General features: G+C 39.5%; 1 protein-coding gene and 1 long non-coding RNA gene across 9 annotated transcripts in view; one reads left to right on the top strand and one right to left on the bottom strand.

The window, feature by feature from the left end:
- NDST4 (N-deacetylase and N-sulfotransferase 4) overlaps positions 1-13,203 on the top strand; it is a 155,556-nt gene that overhangs the window by 124,287 nt on the left and 18,066 nt on the right. The window lies entirely within an intron of this gene.
- Positions 1-13,203, bottom strand: part of LOC125183096 (uncharacterized) — a 37,898-nt gene that overhangs the window by 18,282 nt on the left and 6,413 nt on the right. For 3 of the 5 annotated variants that reach the window (XR_007164270.2, XR_007164269.2, XR_007164268.2), the window contains one exon: positions 11,705-11,803. The exons of the other annotated variants lie outside the window; for them this stretch is intronic. This is a non-coding gene — a long non-coding RNA (uncharacterized lncRNA). The remainder of the gene's footprint in view (positions 1-11,704; positions 11,804-13,203) is intronic. 5 annotated transcript variants of the gene reach the window in all.

Below are 13,203 nucleotides of genomic sequence, written 5' to 3'. Positions count from 1 at the left end.
CACCCCAGCCCATTCCTGCACAGACTGGCAGTTTTCTTCCCAGAAATGAAAGCTCTGGCAGCTCATTTCTAGTCTCTTTCCCCTTGTCTCTTGCAAATTTTTCCAGTGGGAACCAAAGGCCTCAGGAGGGTGCACGACACACAGAGGATTTGCAGCCAGCGTTAAAGGGCAAAAAGCAAGCACAGCATCCCAAGTCAAAGAGCATCAGAACCATTAGGAAGTGTTTGTTTCAGCCCACTAATTCTGGGTTTTCTTTAAAGCACTAGGTGAGAGGAATACCGTGGCTTTAACATCTGAATCTAACACTAACCAGCTACTTAAATATGACAGAAAATTATCTGGTCTCACGTTCTGAGCAGCGTCGAAGCAACCTGATCCCTTGTGAAAAAAAATTAAGTTTACTGCAGGTGTACAGCATTCCACAGCTTCAACAGGAAAAAACAAAGTTAATTGGTTTTGTGGTGTATTTTTTTGGTGGTAGTGGCTGTTTTTTGGGGGGGAGGGACATTTTTTAAACCATTTTGAACAAACTGTGACATTTCATTTCCTCTCTTCCTAAATCTTGCCAGTTCCTTAGAACCATCTTGCAGTGCTTTGAGGTGCTTTCAAAGCATTTTTTTTAAATGTATGCTTCATTGCTTTATGTAATTATAAAAAAAAAAAAAGAAAAGAAAAGAAAATGTAAGGGAGATTTTATTTCCAAGTGTTCAACATTTCAGTCATTTTCAGCCAGCATTTCTTTTTATTCTACTTCTCATTATTTACTGTTTAATTCCCCCTTAGAATAAGTTTCTCCCTTCCCAGTATATACTCATAAAATCCCCCTTCCTCCTTTGTTACCAGCACTGCACCACACTGCTTTTCTGTCTTTTTTAAAATCACTTCCCTTCAAATGTTAACTGTGTGTGCACTTCTCTCTTTGACATCCTTGGTACAGAGAGAAGACAAGTTAACTGGTGTTAAATTCAACCTGCATTAGGGTACCTTGTTTGGAAAGAGAGCTTTACTATGAAATCTGTGATGTGCTAGTTGAAGCGATACATTTCTAAGGCACATTTACAGTCATTTCTATCATCTGCTAACACGAACAAACGCAGAGAACGAGATGCAGTGATCAAATGACATGAACAGCGCAAACCTGCTTTGCTCCAAAATGTAAACCACGAAAATATGTAATTAAAAAACTTCATAACATCCACGTCCCAAACCAGAATACTTTCAGCCCCAAAAAGCAGGTTTCTCACAAAACAATTTAAGGAATTCCATTGGAGTTTAAATTTAAGCAGGTTTTTCCACATCCAAATGTCAGCCTCAAAACTAAGTGGGTTCAGTCCGTGTTCTCTGACCATTGCCCTTCATTCAGTCTCCTGAGAAATGCTCTGACATATTTAAAGCACGCTCTTACAAATTGTTCTATATATCACAACTGCAGTATCCACAAGGTCTTCCAGTATCTGTTTTCTAGTTCATCTCCTTTACTCCCCTGCTTCACAGACAATAAAGAACAGTCATAAACATTTAACAGCCAAGATAAGCTAATAAATACAGCCCTAAATATTATCACCATTACAAACAAGAGCAAGAGAGTCATTTCTCCTAAAAAATCTCTTTAAACCGGAGAGCTTTTTATTAAGCCAGCAAGAAGCAGCACAAAAGGCACCTCAGTCAAACACCAAAGCAAGAATAAGTGTCTCGGGCTTTGAGAAGACCCAGCAAGACCCACTTGCTCAATTGAGTGGTCAGTTAATTGGATTTACTTGCCAGTCTGGTTCTCATTATTTGTTGACCTCAAAAAGCTGATGGATAACCCCTAATACTGCCACCCCCTTTACTGCAGCATCCTTCCTAACTTCTGCTTAGTTATAGCCCTGTTTCAGGTCCAAAGCCACTATCTCCATCTGAGAGGCGCTGTCAAGCCAACTCTGAAACAGAAGAAATAGTTGCAGATCTTGTTGTATGCAAGGACAAAGATTCTCAAAAAGTATGACTCAATGTCTGCACATACGGCTACATTCAAGAAGCAGAAAAGCTTGCAGAAAACGAAACAGAAAATGGGACCCCACCATCTCAAGGCTTTCCTATCTCTGCCTGGTCATGGCTGAATGCAATGAAATAAGATTTTCCGTAGCCTGAACCGGGAATGTCAGATATCCCTCAGAGAGAGGTAGTTAAATCAAAGTTAAATATGCACCAAGGAGCAGACTGTTCCTTATATCCAGTGTCTTCTCTTTTTCTATTCTTCCTCACCTTTTTTCCCCTATTACAGAGGTGAACTTGGCTGGGCTAACTCTTCTTTTTGCTTGTTATTGCAAGGTATTTTAATTCAGTCTTTGGCCATCTCCTTTCCAAAGCTCCGCCATAAAAAATTTGCATAGGCCATTCCTGCATTCCCTATTTATATATATGTATAAACATTTTACATATGTATCTACACACACACTTTAATCTAGATTTACATCCGTATCACCACAGAGTACCCAGAGACACAAGCATACCCTGCACAAAATGCTTTTGTCCTAAAAAAAAAAAATCAACAAAATAAGACATATCTGCAACTGACAGACTAAGCCATTTTTAAGGTTGAAAAAAATAAAAGTAGTAGAAAAGGGAAAATGTGAAAGTTTTAACACTTAAGATTCTCTTCCTATCTCAATCAAACATCCCTAAGAAGCTTCATCCTGAGATGAAATGTAGTCATTCAAGATGATTAGCTTCTTCCACGGAAATTTGGTTGTCAAGAGTGAAATCAGACCTGTGATTGAAAGGTAACTTTGAACTCAACTCAGGAGAAGCTGCAGACGCACCCTAGATAAGGTATATTATTATTCTAACTTTGCCTCTTTGCAGTGTGCGATCTTGTTTTGTTCAAATTCTTTGTGTCATGGGATGCTTTTAATTTTGAAGGCCACTTAAATGCATTTACATTTTTAAACTCATTGTAACTAAAGGGTTATTGTTCATTTCCAGTCTGTTAGATATAGATTCTACATGTCCCACATGTACCATACTTAGAACATTTTGTTCTTGTTTCCTACTCTCATCACAAAACAGATGAGAATCACACGTTATTGTTTCAGAATATTAAAAGTAAATGCAGAGAGGGGTTCATTCATACCTTCCACAAGAGATCTGGGAATGTTATTATGAAACATTTTGAGTGTTAATATTTTTTTCTTTTTATTTGCTTTGTTTCTTTGAGCATAGCTGCAGAAAGAGTAAAATAAAATAACCTTGGGCTTTGTAGGAAATGCACTGCAATCCAAAAGTAATTCGTAATGCAGTTCTAATAAGGGCCCTGTGAACAGAGGACCTCAGCATGTTTCAGGAACAGAAGAAAGAAAATCCCCACCACCACAAAAATGTCAATACTTACTGAGTCATTATTAGCAGGCTACTGCATATAATGACAGGTGTGTCCCTCTCCAACATGAGAAGAGTTACATTAATTCTACCACAGAAAAAGGGAGCTTTATTATTAACCAGATATGCCAGAATTTCTTTTAATGGTCTCAATTGTATCAAACCAAATTAAAAAAAAAATAAAAATAGCTGGTCCTTATTCTTCTTTGTATAGGGGCCCACTGTCCTGCTTGGGCAATGTAAGGAACCATTTTACCACATGTATGTGGTCGATAGAGTGAAGCACAAGAGTGACCAGACACTTGTCCTTGTACAGAGGACCGCGAGGTTCCTGTCCCATGGGCATCTCAGCTGGAGCTGTCTGTACAGGCAGCGTAATTGCAGTCAGCAACTTTTGCCTGAGGAAGTGGGCAGTATCTCTTTTTTATTCAGAAAAACGCTCGTTTCCTATGCACATTCAGCATCGTAAACATATCCTGTTTTCCTCCTGCCACAGCTTGTGTTGAGGTTCAATACAACCAACATACATTTGTACTGAAAGAGAGCAAGCTACAAAAACGCCTGTATCTACCCTACAGTCACCCCTTCTCCAAAAGGTATTTTCTTCTGTAACTAGTAGCCCGGTAGGCACTAATAACACAATAGATACATAATAAACAAACATAAAAGTTTAAGCCACTTTTATCATCCAACTCTTGGTTTATGATTACATCCACTTCAACCTTGCTCAGGCTTTTAAATCTATTTTCCCCTTTATAAGTGTTTCTTTCTTCCTTCATCCCACACTGCCACACCAGCTGCAAAGAGCTGGTGTAGGAAAATATTATCCCATGGAAACTCAAGCCTTCAGCAGCATATTTAGAAACTAATTAGCTTAAAACTCAGAGCACGAAGAAAATGTTTCTAGGATAACACATGATCTTTCTTTTTCTTCTTTCTTTCATGACATTTTCCTTCTCTATGGAAGTTGATACTCCACACCATACGTTTTGGTACTTTATCAGAATTACTTCCCAGCAAGCTAGGTGATGGCAGAAATAGTAATAAATGACTGTGTGTCAACAAGAGGGTTATTGGGCAAAAAGAAAAAGAATCTGTTGCCTTCAAGCGCACACCATATGATAATTTATTAAAGTGTCAGGAGCAAACCTTTAAGGTAAGAATGAGCTGACTCAGAGTTCTCTGATTATTGAAAATGAATCCTTAATAGAAGTAAATGGACAAGAACAAAATTTCCTTGCTGTGTTTGCCATTCAAAATTAATTGGAAAGTGGCTGATTTGAGAATATTATATCCTCTAGTGAACTGAAAATGCTGTATTTTTTTCCTCTGAAACCAAGAGTGGAGAATTAAATTAACTCTGAGGTTTGTTTGCTCAGGGTAGGCCACCAAAATGGATTAATTAATCATCATTTATGAATACTCTGTAACACAGAGCAGTCAGCTCTTCATAAAACTGCAAGAATAGCAACATGACAGCAGAAGAGTTATAAAAACAAATGATAAATTTCCTGCATCTCCAATCCATATCAACACGCCTGGCATTTCTCTCTTTGCTGTTTGAAAGAAAGTATCCTGGTGAAAACACTTACTCAGTGTTTATAAGAGGCCTTAGTTTAAATGGGATGATTTATAGTTGCTCCACAACCGTGCGCTACTCAGAGTCCTGGGCAGTAATTTTTTTTGCTCAGAGATTTTTGCTTTCCTCTACCTGGAGACTATGATGTGCCTCATTAATGATAATAGAGTAATTCCTTCATTCAAAACACAATTTGGAGAAAATCTTATTTAAACATCTACTAAAAGAACTGCCAGAGAAAGAGTCATATTTATGGACATTTAATCAAATTAGTGATAACTTTAGCTGTTATTTGCCATTAGCAGATACACAAGCATATTCCTCCCAAAGTTCAGCTGGCTCAGAGGATTATGTTTTAACTCATTGGTTGGAAAGGTAAACAGAAAAACATCTGAAAATCCAGATTAAAAAAAGAAAAAAAGTACTGTCACTAGGTCAAGCTACTGAACTTACTGAAGTCCTGCTGTATCTAATAGGGCTAATTGCATCTTTGCCACTGTATTGAATTGTGATCTGGGAAATAGTGAGCTTCCTTCCTCGGGTGCTAAAACTGCCACGTGCCAAACATACAGGTAATGCATTACGCACCTGCAGTGCCCGTGCACATGCCTTTTTTTTTTTTTTCTGAAGGCAGTCCATCTACCAACCTTAAAAATATCCACAGTTACTCAAGAAGTAGTTTCATTCTGCCTAGAAACATCCACCCCTAGAAACTGTCAGAGTAGTCAGGGGACATCTCCAGGGCACAGGATGACAAAATTTAACCCCAGGTCATTGCGGATGAGATAAATTTGAAGGAGCATGCCCAGATGACACATAGGGCATATGTGGAGAGATCAGAGTCAAGCATGTGCATTGGCCTGTGCACACCGCTTGGCTCAAATGCAATGTTCATAAATATTTATTACCACTGTTATTAGTTACTTGGCAGCCTGGCCACTGCTGGCTCCCCTCGCTGAATGGCATCCAGTTATTTACACAGATTCCTGAGTGGCAGAATCTCCTCTTCTTATCCAGGAATCATAACCACGCAGGTGTTACATGGGTAGAGCAAACACGCTCAATTATATACCATATCCTTTGGGATCTACATAACTGAGGTTTCACATTGCTTAAAACATAAGCGTTGCATTTAGATTTCCTCGAAGTAATGAAGGAGCCGTTTATTTCCATTAAAAAGTCAAACAGGAATAAATTTTCTGACTATTTTCCACTCACACAAGTAAGAGGCCCCCTAGGATATTTTGGAAATTCTAGAAAAATAATTAGTTTTGTTGCAAAGATATTAAATCTGCACTAAAACATGATCCCTCTTGGATTGTAATGTCCACAAGCTACTAAAATATGTCATTATTTAATTAGGTATCAGACATTTAAGAACAACCATATGCAAATAGAGGGCAAAGCTGACCCTTTTCTAGAAATAAGTCTAAGCAGTGGGAAATATGGTAAGGTTAGAAGAAAAAGCCTAATGGCTGGTCCCTGGGCTAGGTGATGCTCATGGCTTCAGTCTGAGCACTGCAGTATCATCCGTATATATGGGTCACGCTATGCACAAGTGTTCAAAGTTGATCCAAGTATATGCATCCATATCAAACTCACCACTTAATGTGGGTTTTAATCTCTCTCAATAGACCTCGCCTGGGTGTTCCTTGTACTCTATAGCTCTGCTTCATGTTGCAGAGAAGAATTTATGACATAAGGCTATGTGTAGTTCTTTCACCTAGGCTATGCAAGTTAGGAAACAAAAGCACAGACTTCAGGTACACAAGGAGACCATAGTCCAGGATGAGGGACTGCCCACCCTACCTCCCTATTCCACGGGGTTAGGTAGGGCTGCCCCCACCACCTGCCTAACCAGCTCTTTGCTGAGGCTTCTGAAGGCTAATCAAGGTACTATCAGTTGACAGCAATCAGTTTCATCAGCTGAAACAGTCAACCCCCACATGCCAGGCTTTCCTCCATCCACAGCCCATGTCAGACTACTCTGCTCCACAAAAAACAGTATTGACCCATGGCCTCTTTCCCCTTCCCTTATAGCATAACTAATTACAATTATTCTGCATTTTTAACCATGTTGTGGTAAATACAAGGCTTGTAAGAGCACTATGTAGGTATTGTAGAGGACCTTGGACTAGCCCAGTGTGGTCATTCACCTGCTGAATCAAACCAGACCTTCTGTTGTGACAGCGGTAATATCAGGACAGTGTATGTAGCATCAATAACAGTAAGGAAGAGCTATTATTACTCCAGTGCAGTAATAGGGAGAACTTCACAAGTTGCTGTAGATAAAGCCAGTCAGAGCACAATATAGCTTGGTACCCTAAACTGTTGCCAAAGAATATTCAAATTAATTGGCACAAAATAATTGAAGCTATACTGATTTTGATCTGCAAAGGATTATAGCTAAGAAGGTTGACAACCTCAACCAGCATTATGCAGTTGCTTGATAGAAGTTAACAAAGAGCACGCACTGTACACAGTCAAGGAAATGCATTACTGAGAGCCACCTCCTTATACAAACTCTTTGATCATCGTTGAAATCTGAAGACTAAAACAATGCGAGCCTTCTCAGAGCTGCTTCTTTAATGATACTTTCATTTTCTTTCAGAAAGTTTGTGTACAGATCTGACTTGAGACAATAGTACACAAATCCTTTTCCATCTGGTCTGTTTTTGTAATTTGAAGTTGTGTTTATTCTTGAGCCTAAACTGAATAGATTTTTTTTTTTTTCTGAGAGGGAAAGTTTAAGTATTTTCAATGAGAACACAAATACCAACAAAACAAATCCCTATATCATGACTTTCACATAAAAATGTGGTTTTTTTTTTTTTGTTTTTGTTTTTAAATAACAGGATTGAATTGCTCTAGATTTTGCAAAGACCTCACAGGGCCCACAGGTGCAACTTATAGCATGGTGTTTGTGCAGAATCCATTGAGCTTTGCCCACAATTAGATGTACTGCTGATCACTTATACAAGTGTGCTGAATGAACAGACATAAAAAATCAATTTTTTATGGATTCCATTTTTTTAATGCAGCTTTACACTGATAGCATAAAGTCAAAAGCAGCTTTTTCTTTTTTCAGGCTGTGAGTGTACACCCTTAAAAGTAGTAAAAAGACAATTACAGGACTTACAAAAAAATCTAATTAATGGAGTGGGACCACCTAGTTTTCTTCATCAAGGACCAGAGGCATCAGGCATATCAAAGATGTATATAACATGGGAAACTGTTGCTATATTGAAATGTGGTCATGATTAACCTTTAAGAAGTGAGACTTGGATAGATATTAGAAAAAAATAAGAAAGAATAATAGCAACTTTATTCACACAGGGAAAGGAACAACACACAGGAGTTTTCTGTCAATAATAAAGAATTTATATATAATCATACCCACTAAATAATAGAAAAGTAGAACGCTTTCCCAGGTAAAAGACAATTTTGCTTTTTGAGTAAAGAATGTTAGAATAAGAGACACACTACAGCATTAGTATCGTTCTCTCAAAGCCATGTAACACCACTGATCAACAATGGCTTCCCCTCGCAGCACTGGGAGCACTTTGGGTGGAATACAACCACTGTAAAGTGTATATACATAGGAAGTAATGCCATTCAACATTTTTGTTTCCCCTTCAATCAAAGTCAAAAATGTTTCTTCCCAAACATTGCTTTTGCTGCTTTCTTTAGAAATATCATATTTGGAAAATATATTTGATTATCCTGTCAAAAATGCTAGAATATAAAAAGATGTGCAGAGTGGGAAGAGTAAAAGTAAAAAAGGTGATTTTCAGGCATATAGATGACTTTACTTAGTAGCAGGAGGGTCATGAATATGAATAGTGCTGAATTATAGAGAAACAATTTGTCGTTATTAAAATCAGTGCTTTGTCAACACAAAAATCTCAGCTCTAGCTTCCTTTTTGTGCTACTGCACAAACAGCTGCATTAAGGGCCCAAGCATTCTGGGATTCATTATCAGTGAATGGGGCTCTGGCTCATAAGGTACAAGAAAAGTCTGCAATTCATAATAGGAGGCTGTCAGGATGTGAAATACATTGAACACTTGAAATTGAACGAGGTATTTCTGTGGTCAGCCTAGCATAGAGCTACTTGGTATTAGTAAATGGACACTTGACAGTTTTGCATTTCTCAGCCATGACATGCCATTTACACATTCAGAAATACAACATGCTGCCATCTAGATCCAATTATGAGAGTTTGCTCTTGGAGCAACTGTAGAGCATTTTCCAAGCGCAATGAAAAAAGAAGAGCAAAATTCATTTTTTCTGGGAAATATTCATGTAAGAGGAACAGAAGAGCAGTAAATATGCTACCAACTTTCTACAATAATGGGATGCTTGCACCATACATTTCCCAACATGTGCAACGTTGAACTATAACCCTTGTTTATTTTACATGAATTCACTCCTTCCTTCTCACTAAATTTCATTTAAGAGGTGCAGAAGCAAGAGAAAAGGCTGTTAAACTAAGAGCAAAACAAGTTCCTCTTAGAGGAGGGAGGATACATGTGTGAGACCTGCCTCTGTGCCTGGGCTTGCTAGCAAAGGGGCAGTGCAGGGGGATGACCTGGAGGAAGGGACTAAGATTGCTTCTGCTTTTTTTCAAACAGGTGAGATAGGATGAGGTAGAGCACATTATTTATAAATAACTTTTGTCATCGACTTTCCCTGCAACCAGGAGATTGATGGCTAGGCACAGTTTCAAATATCAATGTGAAGGTATCAGCCAGTATTTGATTCCCACTACGCTATACCAGGGAGGTTGGTGGAGTACACTTCAGCTGGACGCTGGAGCACTAACAGCCCTTTTCCCAGGAATTTCTGTTCTAGTACACAGGCGCGTTATTTGCAAGCAGAAACCAGAAGCTTTGTGATAATTTCATAATTTTTAATTAGCTAAGATAGCAATGATATTGTCAGCTATGGAACACAAGGCTTCTGGGATACACACAGGAAGCAACCGTATTTAATATCAGTTCCTATACAAATAACATAGCTGCACATTTCAGTCATGCTGGAGGGATTTACACTAGCTGAGGGTGGAATTTACCCTCAGTCTCCTAAAGATACAGCTTTGAAGTGAAGCACCAGACATTCCTGCACTCAAAGTTGCATGTGAACAAAATCCTGTAGTAAACAAATGCAAGCACACAGAGGATGAAGCTCCAAAAGCAATAGGGCCCTGTTTTAGGAAGTCAGTTCACTTTGATACTCAGTATATTTGTGTTCCTGATGTCACATGCGCAAAGGAATTGAAGCCCCTGAAAATGTAGCTAATGGGATTTTCACAGCTACCTGGCTGCTGGTAGCATGATGTGGATCACCCAGCCAGGCTAAAAATCCCACTAGAGTTCAGCTTGTTTTTTGCCAAATTTTCTTTAAAACTATGTCTACGCTTCAGGTTCTACAGTGGTCTACAGTTCTCTGGGATGATCCTCCCAAAAAGGCAAATATAAATTGCTGGTTTAGAGTAGACTAGCATCCTAGTGCCCTCTAGAGACAGGCAGGCAACCTTTGCCCAAAAAACTGCTGGTAGGAAAGCAGGACAAAGATGTGAGCTCTGCAGTAGTTTCCCAATGAGATACTGATTTTTTTCTGGCACTGCAATAACACAGAGTCACAACCAAGGAGCTTGGAGACAAGTCTGAGCACAAGCTGAGGTGACAGAATTGTGTAGTCAAAGCTGTACAGTTACCAATATATCTGAGGTCATATCTACAGTTGTAGAAACACAAATTCCCATGTCCAAGTACACTGTAGTAAACAGACCTTCCTCTGATATTTTAGGAGATGGCACTTAGCTACACAGTGCTTAGCAAAAGCACATTGTTAATGGAGAGTTAAAAGGTACAATTTCTAGATCTAATCATCATCATACCCTGCGATATAAACTGGAAGATTTTACCCAGCAATTCAAATACATAACACAATATTACTGTGAGCATGCATATTGGTAAGACTTCATTAGCTTTACAAAATGTTTCTATTGGGTTATTTGACAACTGTTCTCATTCTCATTCTGCATATTACTAAACAAAGTAACTGTTAAAATTAACAAAAAAATCAGTCTATGCATGTTAATCAGGTATGTTATAACATAGTTGTGACTCCTTTTAGTTAGTTATTTTACATTTACATAGATACATAAGGAAGCACCAGATTTTTACAGGTAACAGGAGCCCCCTCCCACTCCGCCTGCTTATCCTCATTTCTTTAACATACCATGCCAGCACCTCCCATCAGCCAGACACCAAGGGGCCCCAGGATTATCCACTACACGTTTCTAGACCTGACCCTGCCAGAGCGCCCTGGTGTAGCAGGAGAAGGCCCAGGGAAGCCTGCTGCAGGGAAGGATGCTTGGCATCACCCACCAGTGGCTGGTGTTGGGTGAGCCGCTATGGAAAGCCTTGCCTGCCAAATCCAGCTGTGCATGAAGCCCCCAGCCCCCTTTCACTAGCCCCAGAAGTTTGCACCCTGCATTAATTACCCTCTGCTTGGGGGTGTTGTCTTTTTAATTAGCCTGGCAAGCTCTCAAAGGGAAGAAAAATGGGTCATCATCTGACTGTGCTCTGAAATACAGCAGGAGCTGCCTGTTCCCTGCCGGAGCAGCCGCCCCAGCCCTGCTGCCTGGGGAGCTGCTGACGGCTTCTCTGCTCCGGAGGAGCTGTTTGCATACTCAGCTGTCTTGGGTCACAACGGTTCAGGTTTGTTAATAACACACTAACCAAATATTATGACTTACAAGCAGAGAAGCTGGTAAATATACAGATGTAGGATGTAGCTTCTTTTGGATCCTGTCAGATGGAGATGTAAAAAATCCTTTCCCCTCTGTCCATCCAACCTAATGGAAAAAAATACGATTTACCTACCAGAATGGCATATTACCGGAACAACTGGTCTGAGAAATTCAGGACCACTGTTGTCCTCTCACCTCTTTGTTGTAGAGAAGATAAAAGTTACAGACAATTGTGCACCTACTTGAAATGTTAACAGAGTAGGCAAAAGAAACAAGGAGAAAAAAAGGCTGTTACAATAGTAAAATTGGAATTTCCAGCTGGTGGGCTACATCTCTCCATTCATTCCCATTTTATATAGGTATAAATAAGATGCTCCTGGAAGTGCTGAATGGCTCACCCCACACAGGGTACCAACCCCGCTACGGTATCCTATGGCCACTGGTGCAACACATGCTGTGCCAGCTCCAGCCACTCTGATGGGGCCACCTGGTCCTGCACTAGTTTGAACAGTTGCAGTGCTGAGCAACAAAAAGCAGGATTAAAGATTGAATATTTTGCATAAACACATTTACATAAATATACATAGGGCAGTTCGTGCCAATGACTTCAGCCCTTAAAGATCTGTTGCTCTTCAGGGAGAGGACTTCATGTTAACTCATCTCCCTAAATGAGGAACAGGCTTAAGAAGAGAAATCCCATTGACTTTACAATGCTGACTCCAGGTATTTGTCACTAGATGGGTAAAATCCCTTTATACAGAGAAGTCTACCCATTCAAATTGAACCTAACAGCAATTCTCTTCTTCAGAGGAGACAGTGCTTGCCTTTCTGTCCAGCAGATATGGAGGTGAATCAAAGGTTATCTGGTTTCCTTTTCCTAATCTTTCATTAGCACACTGATTAATTCTCTGCAAATGACACCATCCCTTCATGCCTCAGTTTTGTCACCACCAAAATGTAACTCTCCAAATTTCCCTTTTCTATACAAGTCTTTGAAAGCCATAGCTTTCAGCTAAAAAGCTGTAGACGTTTCTTATCTGCATACAATAAAATGGGGGATTAAGAAAATAAAATGAATGTTTCTGTAACAAAAGGACCTGACAAAAGAGGAGGCAAAGTGATTTTGAGAAAAAATGTATTACAGAGTATGAGAGAGAAGCAGCAAGTGAGATCAGGATCAGAGGGTGAATGGCAGAAAGAAAAAAGCAAAAAGTTTCCTGCCTACACCTTCAGCATTCTCTCCCCTTTAGGCCTCAAAATATTATTGATCAGTTACAGAGGGAGAAAGGAATTGCCAAAGCTAATGAGATACTGCATCCGTACGAACTGCAGCACTGTCTGAACACTGCTCTCCTACAAAGTGTCTGTGTTCTAGCTCCTTGGTAAGGCAACATAACCAGCAAAGTGATTCACAACCAACCCTGTTTCACATATCTCTTTGACTATAGACTGTATACTAATAGTAAGGGATTGTATTCAGCAACTCTGCACATTTATTAGCACAC

The sequence above is a fragment of the Anser cygnoides genome, chromosome 4, assembly GCF_040182565.1.
Source record: "Anser cygnoides isolate HZ-2024a breed goose chromosome 4, Taihu_goose_T2T_genome, whole genome shotgun sequence".
NCBI classification, from domain to species: domain Eukaryota; kingdom Metazoa; phylum Chordata; class Aves; order Anseriformes; family Anatidae; genus Anser; species Anser cygnoides.
Note: the sequence above shows the minus strand (reverse complement) of the source record. Positions and strands in the feature narration are given on the sequence as shown.